A 17,771-nucleotide genomic window follows, 5' to 3' on the forward strand; every position below is an offset into this window, starting at 1 on the left:
GCAGGCTCTCTTCTGAACATTGTGGAACATGGGAAACCTCTGCTTTTCACTGAAAAATGAAATTTACCTTGAAATTGAGAAGTTGGGACTGAGCAGCCAGGAACAAAGGGGAAGTTGCGTGATGAATTCTGTAGTTTTAAGACTTATTAGAGTGGTATATTATAAATGGATTGCAACTTCCTTCTAAACTCTTCTTTGGTGTCTGGCTACTAAGAAAACACCTATGTCATTCATCTGATAATCCAGCCTTAAAATCACCCCTAGTTTGGAAAAGTCAAGTCACTCAGTTAAGCTGTCTTGAAGATAAAGTGAGAAAGTACAAACTTTCTAATAACTTCTGATATTGTATTTTTATGCTATTTTTCTGTAGCTCTTAAAAAGTGAATTTTTCTGCTTTTGTGCTATATGGAATAAATAGAATTGTAGGTCTGACTAACCTATTCTGTAATTAAGATTTTAAAAATGTTTTATTTTATTTCTTCTAATACCCAGCTGATCTCAGTAAAGCTGTTTTACTGGTAATTCAAATAAAATGTAGTCCCCCTTGTTTTGCTTTTAGAAGAACAAACCTATCTGAGCAACAATAAGGTATAATTACATTGGATAGGTTGATTGCAAAGAGACTGTCAGTCCACTACTGTCTGTTTTATGAGGCCTTTTACTGCTGGGAGCCTGCAACAACATTTACATGTTTAAAATGTTGGGTAAGTACCAGATGAAACTTCAGCAATCATGGGCTGGTTCTTCCTTTGCAGGTCCTTTCACTGTACAACTGGAGAGTCACATTAGCAATATATAGATAACATTCTTACATACATTTGCTAAAACTAAGGCTTGCTTGGCTCAAATGTTTGATGCAATAAAGTAACTTGGCTTAATATAGAAATAATCAAGGCTCCATCTTGACGTGACCCAAGAAAATAACTATCTTCTAAAAATCAGCTCCACTGGCAGTAGATAATTATGCTTTCTCTCTTGCAAAAATGTGTATTTATAGTGTAGCAGATAACTGCACTGGATATATTCTTGGAAGCCAAGATAAAGCCTTTATTTTTCTGCACAAATAATCTGGTTTTGAAAAGCATTCCAATGTAAAAATGATGTTAATAAGTATGGTGTAGTAACTCCAGTGGCAATACCTTTGTAATTTATCAAGTAGGAGTTTGAAATGCCTACATCTACATTTTTGTGATTTTCAGAAGGTCCACTTTGACCTCAAAGTGTTGCTCTTGACTAAAATAACAACCTATCCTTGAGTTTTGCTGAGTCTTCAGAAACTGTTGAAAATTTTCATCTGAACTGAGACAGCCTTCTCAAGTCATGCATCTGGTTTATATGCCTGTTCCCTACAAACAGATAATCTCCTGCAAATGCAGTTCGTCATCTAGACTGGAAACCAAAGTGTCCGCAGGCTCTGCGTCCGTTGATTTCAGCTGCCAGGAGATCAAAAGAACTGAAAGGTTTGCTGCTTTCAGAGCTTTATTCCTTTTGAGTCTTCTTTAATGAATAAACTGTTACAAAATCTCCTTGCTGGCAAAAAAAAAAAAAATATTAACCCATGAATGTTTTTTTCATACTGTATTATAGTGCTGCAACATTCAGTAGCTAACTATGGTTATATATGCTACTGATCCCTCATTCATATGAACAATATAGTATTCAAAATTATAAAATATTTGAAAATAACATGGTTATGGCAATGGCTTTGTTTTTCTTTCTGACAGTGGAACTATTCTTTGCTTAAAAGCTTTAATTTCTTATGCAGGGGGGAATTTCTCCAGGGAAAATCACACACATTAGTTAGAGGGAAGGAAAAATTTGTACTCATAAATTTTAATGTGTAATTTATTTCCTTGTTTCTGTGGATTAGTTTGAAGAAAAATGTGATGGGCAAAAGCCAGCATGGCTTGATTAATGGTCCAAAAGGCCTTTCAGGGATTAGGAATCTGGATGAATTGTTTATAAGCATCTAGAGTTTTAAAGGCCCTTCTAAATGTTTTAAATTAGAACAATACCTTTGTAAATTGCATAATAATAATTCTTACCATATGGTGAACATAACTGTATTCCAAAGGCCTCATTACAATTTCATTTGGTCTGGTTTAACTCTCTATTCAATACATGGCAGAATATTCTTGTCATGAACAGCAGTATATGAAATACAAATTGGTCACTAGAGATAAGAGAAACAAAAACATGTGCTACTAACCCCTAGTTCATATCAACAATACAGTACTAAAAAAAGTTATAAAATATTTGAAATTAACATGGTTATGGTAATGGAACCTCTGCTGTCTACCTCTGTTAATAACAGCTAGCTAGGTCCCTAAGAGGTCACTAGTTAGAAGGAAAGTAAGATCTACCTCTAAATTCAAATCAAAGATTGCATTTATTTAAAGAAATGGCATCATTGATCACTCCTACCAAGTAGAGATTAAAGTTTATTTTGCAGGCTTAAACACAACTTGATAGACTGAGAGTATGCAATGAGGCTCTACTGGAAACAAACCCCAGATAGCTGGTACACCTAACTAGGCATGCCACCTCTTACTAGTACATAGTATTGTGATATGAGGACCTCCTGATTACAAAAATTATATTTTTGCCAGTTACATTTTAAAAAATGTTACAGATAAATAAACATGTACTGTCAAAGACATTGTGAGGGAATAATTAATTTAAATAAACATTTACTGACTGACTGTGTCTCATTCCATTCCTGTAATAGTATCTAAATCTAACTGTGGGGAGATTTTTTTAGGTTAGGAAAAAAAATTAACAAACAAATAAAAAGAAAGAAAAAACAAACCTGAACTAAACAAAAAATCTAGGCAAGAACTTTTCCTGTTTTCACATCAGCTTCAACCCCACCTTATTTAGATAAGCCTACAGCAAATATGTTAATGAGGAACTTCAAACCCAGTGGCTGGGAAAACAACCCAGAATAAATGTACAAATATAGCATGAGTTTCCAAACCAGAATGATGCATAGATGTCTGAATTGTTTCTGGCACAGGAGCTCATGAATTATATTTCCTCATAAAGAAATCCATGAAGTAATTTGGAATTCTCCCAACATAGCTATCAGGTACCATATATGTATTGGAAAAAACCTACATGAATGTCTGGATATGCCATGATCCTAATCCTCAGAACCAAAGATAACAAACTATATGTGATAAGAAAGCAGATGAAACATCAGAAAATAAACCTCTGAAAAATAAAAGGGGAAGTTGACCAAAATGGACTAAGAGTAGTGTTATTTACTGCAGCATTTTCAAACTGAAGTCAAGATCTCACATGCAACAAGGCTTGACTCATCACAGGACATCAACACTGACATCTTGAAGCCCTTTCTGTATGACAGTATCATAAATTCTGGAAGAAATACAGTTTCCAGAGAAGCAATCCTTCAGCATGGGTAAATGAGAAAATAGACAGCTCTGAAAACAAAAGGAAATCAGCCAAGATAAACTTTTTCAAACAACATTTTCAAAAACTCCAACAAGCCCACAACTCTTCCATGCGAAGCAAAATTAGTAAAACCACATCAATAAAAGCAGTACAGAAAAATCCAAGAGGATTTACATGAACAGTAAGGAAATTGATACAAATGTTGAAAGAGGTGGTAGTAAATCACAAGGCCTACTATATTCATCTATAATATTCTTAAGTTATAAGGGCTAAATAAATTATGAAGCTCAACCTGAGAAAAGTTCAGCAATGGAATTAAAAAGCCAAATATGCTACAAAGGCATCTTAAAGAGAATAAACACAAAGCTCAGCAAGAGTAAGGTAGATCTTAACCAGTCTTCAACCAGATTTTCAGCCATAGAAGGCTATATCAAAGATGCATCAAACAACAATTACTTAAAATATGCACTACAGATTTTAAGAGAGTATTTGATAGCCTCCTTCTTGGAATTTTATATAAGCAAAAAGAAAATAGATATTATATGATTTTTTTATATCGGAGTATAACTTGCACAGATGAAGTAGACAGACAATGACAGGCAACATTAGCACTGATGACAGAGAGGTTGTCTCAACATCACATCTGGCACTGAATTTATAAGTTTTTGAGATGGAGTGGGACAGATAAAGTGCGAACAGAGTGATTCAACAGCAGAACATTACTTGGGTTTTGCTAATGATACAGCTCTTACATAAGACAAACAGCTAACAGGCAAGCAAAACAGAATACTGTAAAAACAGATGGGTTAATAAGCAGTCATAAAAACAATATGGAGCACCAGATATTTTGTAATTTTGGCATTGTATTAGAGGGCAATGAGTATTAAGACAATTTGCTTTCATGTAGATGTGAGAAATAATCAGATGGAAACTCTATTATGAATTGGGAAGTCAGTTGCATCATTCATTAAATCAAATGAAATTTGGTCACTGCAAATTTAGGTACTCAAGACCAAACTAATCTTTGTTTCAAATATAATTTCCAAATTTCCATCTGGACGTCCCCATAATTTTAAAAGCAAGTGCTTCAGAAAAATATTAAATATTGAGAAGAGATTAATTTATAAAAAATTCATAGGTTTATCCTAAAATTCAATAATTCCAGTACGTGCTAAGAATGAAGCTACAGGGTGTATCATTGCCTGACAAGAAAACATGGAAAAGGGCCAATGAAAATAATTTGTGTTGCAAAAAGCTTTGATGAAACTTAGAGGACATAAATGAGATGAAGAAATGTGAATAGAAAAGCTGCTTTTTTTTTTTTTTTTTTTTTTCCCCCATCTCTGGTTTGACTGTATGGGACAATCCAGATTCAGACAAAAAACAAATCATTGACTATTTTAACACTCAGATCTCTGCAGTTATTGTTATCTTTCATGCCTTGGAGGAAATTTATTTTTGAAAGAAGTTGTTGCCTCTTGTAAGATCTCTCATTACAACTCTGAAGTTATTGCTGATTTTCATGAATGCAGTCTTCTTTCACTTTTATAACTGAGAAATATTGACCTTGGGTATTTTGAACCTGCATTTATAAAGCTGATGATGATGGAATGAATCACACGCACTTGCATTTCCATTTCATTCGTATGTCTTTTGAACTGGGTGTTTTTTACACATCATATCCTGAATTTAGACCTTGGAAAATTGAATTGCTAGTTGAATTATAGTGCTAAGTGGCACTTTGGAATGCCTATTGAAAGTTCTTAGTTTTTTCTATTCGCCATATGCAGTACTAATTTTTGAAAGTCATTAGGGTTAGCTTATCCTTCTGAAGAACTATTTTTGGAAATGAAGAATTCATCCTCCCTCCCCTCTCCCCACATGCAGCCCAGAAGAGTTGTTTTTGCTGGTGAAGTGATAGACATCAAGCACATGAGTGCCTCAGCCCCACAGTGACACTCAGCCTTTGGATGGGGCCAGTCAGAGAACATAGACCAGTTCATTGTAGAATTGGCCTTGCAGGTAACCTGCTGGGCAGGGTAATTTCTAGGCACAGGTGAAACAAGCAGTTCTCTAAAGCCACTGTGGGCCCACTACTTATTTTTTTTGTCTTTGAGCCCTGAAAAGCCACAGTCATTGCTGTGTTGACAGGAGACCCCTGGGTACGTGTCAGGAGAAGGGGGTGCTGGTCATCCCTTCTCCTTCCACCAGAAGCAGAACCAATGCTCCAACCTCCTCTTGCTGGCAGTCAACATTTTGTGGCTCTTCTTTAGCTTGCTTCAAATCTCTGGCTTGGATTTTATTATGCTTCCTTCCCCCTTTTTTTTTCTTTTTCTTTTTTTCCAGTAGGAATAGACAGGTCTGAGTGCTGGTCTCTCAGTCTTGGATCAGGAAAATAAAAATGAAATGGTGTCTACACTGCTGAGAGGCCCTGAGCTGGCACTGTGGACTGAAAGTATGGCCGTGCATGTAATGCAGACGAGACCAGGCCTGGCTTTGGTCAGTATAGGCCAGTCACATTAGAGGCCTGCCAGAGTATACCCTTGTGAAATGATTTCCAGCCTAGGGGAAGCTTATGTCCAGCCAGGTCAGAGCAGCAATAGAGGAGCTTCAGAAAGTCCCATTCATCTATACCAGCACACTGCCATATGATGAAATAATTGCATTGCATTTCTCACGGAGCAAAGTAGATGAGCACAAGTCTGCTTTCAATTATGTTGAAGTCCAAGGTGGTACTACAGCCTCTTCTGAAGCCACTCAAGTGTGTATACAAGCCTGTATAAGCCTTGTGCTAGAGCTGGGACTGAATCACTTGAGTATGCTGACTAGAAAGCTAGAGATCTTGTTTCCGCTTTCTTTGGGGCTTTGTGTCTCTATATTACTGCTGCCAGCCCTAAGTGCATAGTTTCTTGCTTTGTTAATAAAAAAAGTAGTCTAGTGTTTCACTTAGTATTGGAAGAGTCTATGGAATATCTATAAATATATATACCCTGCTCCAGGGCTGAGTCCCTTATGAATCTGATTAACCTTGAAGAATGTGGAAATTCCCAGTGCTTTTAGACCATAAATCTGTCAGGATGCATCCTTTTTTCACTTTGTGCAATATGGCTTGAATATGAAAGAATTATTTTTTCATTCTGCCCTTTTCCAAACTGGAAGGACATTATACACATTTATTTATTTATTTGAATGAGTGAAAATTCATTTTCCCATTCTTGATATCACTGTTTATTTTATGATTGAGGCTATCATAAAGGGCATCTTTGAAATGCTTTTCTTTCTTCCTGATAATTTTTGATTTTTTTTTTTTCCCTGTGAAAATAAAATATTATTTTTCAGTTGAGTGAATTCTGTTATTTCTATTGTCGTTTCCATTACGGTTTCTTAAAGTGCAGTGAGAAAGAAGGAACTGGAAGGAAGAAATAGCAGTTCAGCCAGCAAAATAATTTCAGAAGCGTTATTGAGCTACCATGCCTGTATCTACCATATTTATATTGTAATCTGTTTATAATTTCCTGATCAGCCTGTGCAGTTCTCTGAAGATTGTGACCTTAACAGGTATGGCCTGGGTCAGGTATGGTCCTTAGAGATAAACAAGTCAGTCTTTTACCCTTAGTTGCAGACTGCTCATTCTGTTTGTTCATGTATTAATTTAGATACTACAGTTTAGAAAAAGGAGAAACGAGATAGCTTGCTTCAGATAAATTTCTTTTAAGGGCAGATCTAAGTTACAATTCCAAGAAAAAAACACTCTTTTTTTTTCATCACAGTAGGTATTCTAGATCTATATGGCAGAATTAAGATAAGAATAAGGTCTTATATTTCTCATTTTTTTAAATGAGATTAATCAATACTAGAATATCTGATCCAAAACTTTGCTACATGCTCCAAAACTGAAGGTTCACAAATGATCAGAAACAAATTTGTGTTCATGTTGCTTTGCAAAATCAAGTTATGTAGCTTTGGGCCATTTCTAATGTACGGAGCTTCCTTTTTTAGCAAAAAATCTGCAAAAGGATTTTGTCATACCAATTAACATCCTAAGCTTTCTGAAAGCAAAAACATTTTTTTCTTTTTTTAAAAAAACTCCATCAAAATCAAATCCAAACAAAAGAAAGTATGTATATGTAATAGATTATTTGTACAATATTTTTATGAATAGACTTTAATGAATAGGAAGGACAAAGGAATCTTGAAGTCATTCTGAGCCACTTAGCTCAGGAAATAGGTGAGGTCCCAGTCAACAAAGCAAACCATGCTGGTGGGTTCTCATGAGTTGGTATACGATTTCCTTCCTCCTTCCTCTGAAGGAACTCACCCTTAATAAGTATATGATGAAGTTCAGGGTAGCTCTCACATCCAAGGAAATAAGAAACATTTAGGATTTAAAAAAAAAATCAGTGTAACAAATATCTGTTTCCTACATTGCTGACTAGATATGCTTTAAGCATATTCTCATATCAATCTTACATTTTGGTGAAGAGACTAACCCATCTCCTGTGTAGTATGATTTTGAAAATAATAGATGAGACTAAACAATAACAAAAGAAACAGGGAGGTAAATATTTTCAGACATGCCAGCTCTGGAGCCAGTGAGGAACATTTGTCATGATGAATTGGTTAAATGGGTACAAAAAAGCAACTAAACAAGCTAAAGTTAGTAATAGGCAGTTGCTGTCTGAAAGCTTGCCCAGTTTCTGAAGAGTGGAAAGATGAAAGACAGTAGAAACTTTATTCATGTTCTGTGTGTTTCTGTTTCCCTCAAAGAGGGTTATGAAGAGTGTTAAGAGGAAGAAATATATTCATACATCCTATATTGTCCACAATTCTGTTGACAGTCTAGGCAGTTGGCAGAAGTCAAGAGCTTTAGGATTTTTTCTGTCTGCTGTGTGTCCCAGAACTCTGACTTTCAGCATTTGCATCAATATGGCAAAAACTGATCTTATAAACCTTCTTTAAACAAATTTTGTTTATGCATCTCAAAACATGGCACCCAAATGATGTTTACCCATTGTAAGGGCAAGAAAACTCTGTACATATTCTCCTTGGTTTATATCAGGGTAATTCAGAGCAAAATTCAGCCATTGTTTTGGGTACTTATTTTGTTATTTTTCCTACTTTTTAGCAAGGTACATGATAGTCTGTTTAGTTAATGCAGTCTTGGTAACAGAAGATCTCTCTTCATCCATTTGCTGTTGAAAGTTGATGGTGTTCAGGGATTTGAACATTGCTGGATTTACTACAAAGTGTTAATGGATTTGTAAAACAGCAAAATGAGAACTGCCTACCCTGCTTCTTCAGTAATGATTGCCAAGAGTTTTAACAACCTCTTGAAAAGTAATGATTAATGAATATCCACTGTAGTGGTCCTTCCCTAATAGCAAAGGTCTGAGTTATATCATTGCTTGAGTTTTTTGAGGTCAGAGTTTTCATGAGTCTCAGGGCACACAGACCCATATATCGGAAAACATAGCCCAAGGGGAGTGTAGCAGCACAAGATGTCCAGAATCTTTGTGCTCACAAAATAGAGACAAAAATTTAAATGTTTTAAAAGAATAAGTGTTTGGGGTTTTACTTCAGTCACTGAATGTCCCATGTAATCAGAATGTCCAGAAACTCTTCCCAGGAGTATTCAGGCTGTTTCTTCCTTCCTTACACAGGGCATAAGTATCAGTATAGCTGTAGTTTGGTGCATGGGCAACAGAGTAATTTGTATTAATGCCATTGTTGTAGATTGTGATTAGAATCCATTTGCTTCTTTGTCTTTTGCAGATAAGAAGTTTGCTCCCCTAAATGCAACAGAATAGGAAAATGAAAACATCCTCTCTCCTGCCACATAGAGTGAGGTCCCAAAATGTCAGTGCTGAGGTCTGTGTGTAGACAGAGAGTCCAGACCTCTTCCATAGAACTGCTCAGATTTACATTAGCATTGTCACTGGAGAAGTCTTTGGGGTGGTTCGGAAATCTTACTTTTTTTAAACCAGTTTTTGTCGAATAGACGGCCAGATATGCTTAACATAGGATTTATTTTTTTTTCATTTTCCATTGTCTGGAATGGAATTCTGATTCATTTACTTGCATGTCTTTTCCTTGTTGAGTCCCACATTTGGGGTAATACTCCTGTGTAGACAAAAATTCTGTTTTCCAAAATACCTAGATTTCTGCATCGGTATTTCCACATTTAAAAGTAGAGGAATAGAGTACGCTACTCTGACAGCACTGTGAATGGGAACTGAGCACAATTAATGCCAGAACCAAGACCTTGATAATGACTGCATAGACTGTTGGTATTATTATTATATGTTTGTGCAACTAAATTAAAGTCATTGCACGAACCCATTATTTTAATTAGCTCTGGAAGTGACTTTTTTCCTTATATCAAAATATTTTTGTTACAAAAAATGAGTTCTCAGATCCAAGATTTTCTGTTAAAGAAAGGTAGATTAAATCTTTGTAATCAGAAGCTAAATGTGATTTTGATATCAGTCAGAATACTACCTAGAATGTGTGAAGTATTTTTGTAAATTAACCGTCTAGAATTCACCTCACTTACTAATCACCATTTAAAAGTTAGGCCTGACATCTAAGAACCCTCCACCTCAGTGATGGGACGAAGGCACCTCCTGAAGAGAAATATACATCCCAGACTGTTGGAATGCATTGCTTCTTCCCAAGTGCCTGTTTCTATAAATTGCTGGTAGAAGGTGACTTGTAGCTTCACTCAAAGACTTTCCTCTTAGGTGAAGTGAATCCCATCAAAGATTAATAAATTCAGAGAAATATTAGAGGGGAAAAAAACCCAAAACACATGTTCTGCAATGCAGGGCATTGTGTGCCTTCCCACAGTAAAATTATGCTTTGGATAATAAATGTGCCTATAAATATCAGGTAGCTATGGGAATTTTTAAAGATTGTATGCTGCTGGAAGGATAAATAGAGACTGACTGCCAGTGCTAGCAGGACAGTAATCTTTTTCTCAACAAAAAACTTGTAAGTTGCTATTCATGCGTGAAACTTTGTAGAGGACAACATTTAAGAATCAAATATAATGGAAACTGGATTGAAGTGATATGCTTAATACACTGGGTAGATTTCAGCAGTGAACAAAACCTAAAGCCCACCAGACCCTGGGAATTCCTGAATGTTCTGAAATAGAGTTTATTTTCACCATATAGCAAATTATTACAGCCTTAAAAGGCAACTTAATTTTTACTTCAGTCTCAAATGACTCTTTTCCCCCCAAATAGCCTGTTGGTTAGCCTTATTTCTTCACACCTTCTGGGATAAGTAAATATCCAGAAACTGAGGCTTTAGGTATACATCTAAAGATTTAGGAACTTAATAGTTAGATGCTTTAATGTTGAACCACTGAAGTCTGGTTCCTGAACAGAGACCACTGCACTCATTCTCATTCTGCACCTGAGAATGGATAGCCAGCTCTTATCACACTCACCATACACACCCCTCGAGCAAACCAAGAGTAAGCTCTGAGGTTACATGTGAAACACAGCCCACCTTGCAGTACTTTTCACAGAGCTGTAGAGAGGCACTACTATGTATTCCAGTTCTATGGTCTGTAACCATTCTTTGAAGAGATATGTATAGTTCTCTCTTCCTTTTTTTTGCCTGAGTAAAACTTTTTTTCCTCTCAAAACATAGGTATTTTCCCTACTTTTACACCTTTGCACTGTAGAGCACACAGCCCTAAGTGAGAGAAAAATATTCAAGTATGTTTTTAGCTTAACAGCTCTGCACCCATCTTTTAGCAAAATGCCCTCACCACAAAACCACAAGCTGCTCAGGAGAAGAGCAGTGCAAACCGCTCCAGCTGAATCTGTTCCAGTGTGCAGAAAGCAGGTAATTAGGAAATATTCTATACTTTTGTTTGCTCAGATTATATACCTGGAAAAAATTACAAACTTTGGGATTCAAGATGGATTCATCAAGGCTACCAAGACAGGGGTAAAAAAAAAAAAGGGTAACTGTTGTAAAATTAGATTAAACACACTCGTGCTTCACTTGTTTTAATACAGTTTAATCATCTTGGAACGTCTTGCTTTTCTTTGCTAATAAGAAATCTTTTCCCCAGACTTGTCTGTTTTCCCACCTATATTAACTTGTCTCATGGAAGACACCTACTTCTGCCTCCAAACCTTGTCTTCAATATCTTCAATACACTCAAGGAAAAAGAAAAGCAAAGTTATCTGAGCTACAAACTGCGCAGAAGCAGCTCTATAACCACAGGGATGATGTGTGTGCTCTGACACTGCCTGCTAGGACTGTGTATGTATTAAAAGATATAGGTTGATATGATATAGATATATTAGATATTTTACATCAAAAGATATAGGTACAAGATATTTTTATCAACATCTAAACTTAAATGTTATGATACTGTTCTGGAGCACTGGTGAACTTTGCATCCCATTAAATCAATCTTTAATCATTACTTGGTTAGAAGACTGAGAAGATATCATCAGAGGTTAAGGAATTTCCTCAACAATTACTTGCTGATGTTGCTATCACTGTCCTAACTTTGTCCAGTGGGACTTAGAAGTCCTTATGTCAAGTGATTTTATCTCTTTCCTTACCAGAAAACATCTATCTTTTACAGAGGAAAGCAAATATAAATAGCATTTTCCCTCCCTTTCCTTTGTGAGCATGAAGCTTATCAAGGGATCAGAGAAATATTAAAAGAAGACTTTTCCCAGCATTTGCTGCATGTTATTGACAGCTAAATGAGGGGAACAGGAATAACCTATAAACTCAGGGAAAAAACCCTTCTTTGACACTCTACTCTCTCAAGGCATATATTCAAGAGGATTGCTTCTCTCCAAGAAAGATTACAATTTTTCCATTCATATTTCCTGATTCCTAAGAGTTGCTCATGCTAGGGCTATAGTGACAGATCTCAGTCCTGAGGGCAGGCTCTATGTTCAGTGAGATGATTTCTTTTTCCCCTCACTCTGATCTGTGGCATGAAAGTGCAATACAAAGTATATGACTCTAAATTTTCAGTTACACAAAATCAATCTGCATACCTGCAGCCAAGAATCATCATATGAGCAGCATGAATGTGGTGGCAATTTCTGGTATCCAATATTTAAAGTTTTGCAGGTTGTAGTCTTCACTGACAGCTTAATAAAACAAAAAATATATATACTAAATGTAAAACTCAAGCTGTATTGAAGTAAAGTATCATTTTTTTACAGACTGAATTGCCGTATCAAATTCATAAGCAACTTCAAAGTCTACCAAAGTAAACCCTCTTCAGGCACAAGTGAAGAATGTGCAGCAGCAGCACAGAAAGAAAACCTTTCCCTAAAAAGCCTGGGAAAACAAAGGTTCCTGATTTTACTTTAAATATAATGAATACTATTAGGTACCTGCTAAACTAAGCTTCCAATATAATCTTGTCAATCACGCCAATGATTTGTGCAAATGGTAAATGACGTTTGATTAATGGACAATATATGCTCCATTTTCTTGAGTGAGTCCAGCAGGAGCTGGTCCTCATTTGACATTCCCTTGGTTTCTGCCACTCTTCTTACCAACATATTCCACACAATCATGAATGTCAGTGTGCTAATGACTATAAAGACTTTACAGTAAACTAGTTATATTTCTAGATAGTCACTGTGTACGCTTTGAACAGATTGGTGATCTTTGTTTTAGCTTACAGATTGGGGTTTTGGAGAGGTCTACTCTCAAAGGCCTCCACAAATTAACTTGTGTACTAGCACTGGAGTCTGCAACAAACATTGTTAGTTTGTGGATTATGAGATTATGAGATCAGATATATGAATGGAGAAATTTTGTTTCACTCTTGCCCCCCTTTAAGTAATTTGCTATCCTAGAAATGAGTCTACTGTTTCCTCCATTGTCTTCTGCGCTGCAGACTGCTTTCGAGCCTGCCATTCCTGTCTGCAAAAAGTCCCCTAATGCACAGCTGGGCCCTCTTCACATAGTGTTGCAAAAAAAGAATATTCATTACACCCAGAAAGGAGCGGGATAAATGCAGCCAAAGATCAAAAGCCAGGGTGTTCTTTTTTTGATCACAAATTATTAAAATGAGCTCTTGTGCCCAACAAGTAGGAGGATGTCAGACTTCACCTGTTTTTCAAAATCCTGGAGCTGGTGAAGAGATTCCTTCCTGGCCTTTCTCTAGTTCTACACTCATAGTGACTATAGGTGTGACTACTGTCATGAGCTCTTCAGACTCTGCCTGTGTCAGGCTTCAATGCAGTTTAAACCAATTTCTAATCAGAGTACAACCCATGTATTTAAATATGAATCACTACATTTGGGCAGAACGATCATGGAAATCAGTTCATTTACATTTTCCAGGCTATGCAGAAGTCAGTAGACAAGAACACTATTTGTGTAGAGATTCTTGAATTAAATGAATGCGTTAGTCAGCATGTTCCTTAACATGGCATTCAAAAAGTTATTTCTTAGAATGTCTTCCAGCTGTTGTATAATATTCTGATTTAATTTATAATATGTGCAGTCACACAAATTCTGTTGAAGTCAGTTGTAGTTCACTCCTTATAATTAATGCATAATACTCCTATGTTTAACACAGGGAAGTGGAGGAACTATTAATTATTCTAAAATAATTAAGTTGTCATCAAAATATAGTGAAGATAAAAAAATTAAACAAACTCTTTTATGAAACTGAATTAAATCTAAACTGAAAAAAATAGACTATCTACATCTGTCTTTTTTTTCCAAAAGTAAATAACCTTATTTAAAAAAAAAGGCAGTTCAGCTGATGCCTTGACAAGTGTGTACATCTATCACGTTAAGAGCAACCCTGAAACACTTAAATGAATTAATAATTAGGGATATCATAAATCTTATGCCATCCACATAATTATGTCACTTTAGTAACATATGACTGCATAAAACAATAGACTTGGAATGGATTCCTCTGGTGCAGAAGTAACAAGAGTGCTGACATCCAGCTTAAAGCTACCTTTGTCCCCCATCAGCCTTTCTCCTGAGCCCCAAATCAATGAAATTCACATTGAAATCAATGGAAAAACTCTCACTGATGCTAAAAAGACTCAAAATAATGCGGCTCTTTTCACACATGAAATACAGGATCTAGCCTATTATTCATGCCTATACTAAGCTTGAAATAGTAATTTTAAACAAACTTAAAAACAAAACAAAAATCTATGTGTTACATTGTTATTACAGTAAAAACTGAAATAAAGACTGGAAAAAAGAAGGTATGAAGGTAGTTAATTAATTACTTTTCAAGAGGGGGATCAGAAACGGTACTGTCAAATCATCCCTCATCATGCAAAAACTTCCAGTGGTCATTCATTTAAACCTTTAGCAAAACTGCTTTGATAAAACTATGCTTACGGAAAAACTTCAAGTGCTAATGATATGACTAAACCACAGATGCTTCTTTTTATTCAACCCTATTGAAGGATTGAAGATATCTATTTTACAGAGGAGAATCTGAAAAAGTTTTCTTCAAAATGTATTTCTTCTTCCTCCAATTAAAAAAAAAGACTACTTTTCATTGTTGCAGAAGACCAAATTTGTATCTTTTGGCATGACCACAGGGATGGTTACATCTTGCAGATAACATCTCTGAAAGCTGCCAAACCTTGTAAGGACAGAAAATCCAATGACTAGAAGCATTATTTGTTTGACTGACTTGAAGAACTCAATGGTTAGTGAGCAGACAGAAACAAAAGACTCATTTGCAAGGTACAGCCTTGCGTATGTGGGGGTTTTCTGTGCACTTAGTTTCAGGCCTAGTTAGCCCAGCATATACAGCTGAGCAATTGCAGCCTATTCTCCAACTTCTTCTAAATAGGGAAAGACTTGGGATGTGATCCAAATCTCAGTGAAGTCAATGGGCATCTTTCCACAGACTCCAATGGACTTTAAACTGGGCTCTTTGTTCTGAACACTGTTAGTAAGCAAAACTGTGAGAAAGTATTATAAGTGGTTGCTCTACTAAGCCTCTTTAGGAAAAAAGCTTGTCTGGGAGATGTGGTTATGCACATGTGAGTGTGTGGGTGTGTATACAAATTACATACAAACAGGAAAAAAACTTTTTCATAAGCGAACTGCTTTCCTTACATGATTCCCTCCTGTCCCAGTTATTTTTGACTGGAAGTACTATAAACAGCAAGACAGATATTTGTATCATTCAGACAAGGATTTCTCTTGGGTCAGCACATGAGCAAACAGAATTAAGTCTCTTCTAGTGAAGCATGGGATATATCTTGGTCTCCTCATATGTGCATGCAACCTAAGCTTTCCATGACCCCCTTGTTTTTGTTGTCATCTTTTCACAACAAAGTGACATCACCCATACTGGCCTTATATTCCTTCCCCACCTCCAAATGGCCAGTGGCTCCTTGACATTCCTCCCTTCTCTGCCTCTGCGCCCAAATCCCACTCACCTTTTGGAAGCTCTTGCCTGTATCCTGAATAAACTGTCTGTTTCTCCAGGGCAATTCTAATGAGTCAGAAGAAGAAAAAAAAAAATAAAATAAAATCCAGTGGGAATTTGCCATTAATTCTCAGTGTATTTCCACTGAATCTGCCCACCTCTCCCTTCCAACTCAGTCTTTCAGTTGTATCTGCAATGGAAGATCTTTGCAAATGCAGACTTAACCTTGTCCATCTTATTTACTTCTTCTTTCATTGCCAGGTTCCCTTGATCATCACAAAGTCTAATTAATTTTTGCTCAACATATTCATACTATTCAAAGGGAAAGTTGAGGGCTTTGCATTAACTTAGCTCAGAAAATCATTTACTATGTCATAAACAAAGAAGAAATATTATCCACACAAGCAATGTGTGAAGAGAGCGGGTCCCCAAATCTGCTGCTGAAAAAAACAGTGATAACCTCCTCATGTTTTTCTTGCTGAGCTTTTGGTAGCTACAGTGTTAAGTTGTGAGTTGTAACCTGAAAGAAGATTTTATTTCAGCCTGAGTTTTGGCTGTAGGAAATAATGCACTGCACTCCACTAAGTATCTTGTAATTCATCCTGAAATTCCCCAAATTCAACAGCTTCACTGCTGTTTCCCATTCTGTTCTTTTGTTGTAGAACTACAGACTGCTCCCATACTGTTAAGAGTCCATTGAGTTCTTCTTTCTAATAACTTGCAGATATGTGACTGAAGGTGATGGGTATGACTACAATGCAGGCTGCTTCTCAATATGATAAATCAGCCTTTGTTAAGGTCTTCCATACCAGAGTTAATTCAGGGAAGGCCACCACAACACTACTGAGTAGACATCAATGCCCTTGCTCAAAACTTAGGAACAAAAGCTCATTTTTGTATAGGATTCAGGGATTTGGGCTTGATTATCTGGTTGGTGGCGGAATTTGGACTCTCAGAATCATGTCACTGCTCCAAATTTCTGTAATAAAAGTTTTGTTTGTTCTTTAAAGACATCTCAAGGAAAAAGATCTTTCCTGACAAAATTGTGTGAGAGAAACCTAGGTCCAGATAAAGACAATGGGAGTTCTGCCACTGAATTTACTGAGACCAGCGTTGCACCTTGAGGACTGTAGATATCTTATAACCCTGTTGGATCTGTTCTTGTTACATCTGATCAGAAATTTCTTGTGAGGGAAAACACAGGAGCTAAAGCACTTATCCGTACTGGATCCTCTCCAGTACCAATTCTCTTTTAGCTTCCAAGCAAGGAATGAAATACAAAAATGAGCACTCTTCTCACCTTCTGGACAGCCTCTCAGCCATCTGTCTGAAAAGCCACTATGTAGAAGCTCAAAAGCTGTCTTTCTTTTTTTTCACAAGTAGCTTTGCTTATGGCCTGAAAAGCAAGTTTCATTTGTTGTGTGGAACCACAATACTAAGACTTTCTACAGTGACTTCTGTTTTGGGGCAAGACTTTTGTTACATTGAGGCTGAAGGGAATATTCAACACTCTAAACCTTAGGCATGTAGCAGGTGCCTAAATCAGGAGCCCAAGTCCAATGTGTCACCTCTGATGGCTCTAGAAGAGGGTGCAATGCGCATAAGTTAGGCACCTACTTCTTTTCATTGACTGCAAAATTTACCATGTTCAAAAAGAAGGGTAAAATTTACTTCCATGCAGGCAATCCAAGCAAGAAACAAATCTTGATCTCCTAACAGTGATATTAAATACAGATTGTGATCAGTAAACCATAAACTGTTGAAAAAGATCAGGACTGAGAACCACCCAAAAGTCTGAATAGTTCTCGAAGCTATTTGAATCCCTTTTATCTGCTGAATTGGGTTGGACAGTCTTGTGAGAACTGTTTTTTTATGGGTTTTTTTAGTTCTTTCTGCTTCTGGATAAGCTGTAAATAGCCTGAGAAAAGGCTTT

The sequence above is a fragment of the Strix uralensis genome, chromosome 1 (genome assembly GCF_047716275.1).
Source record: "Strix uralensis isolate ZFMK-TIS-50842 chromosome 1, bStrUra1, whole genome shotgun sequence".
In the NCBI taxonomy this organism is placed as follows: Eukaryota; Metazoa; Chordata; class Aves; order Strigiformes; family Strigidae; genus Strix; species Strix uralensis.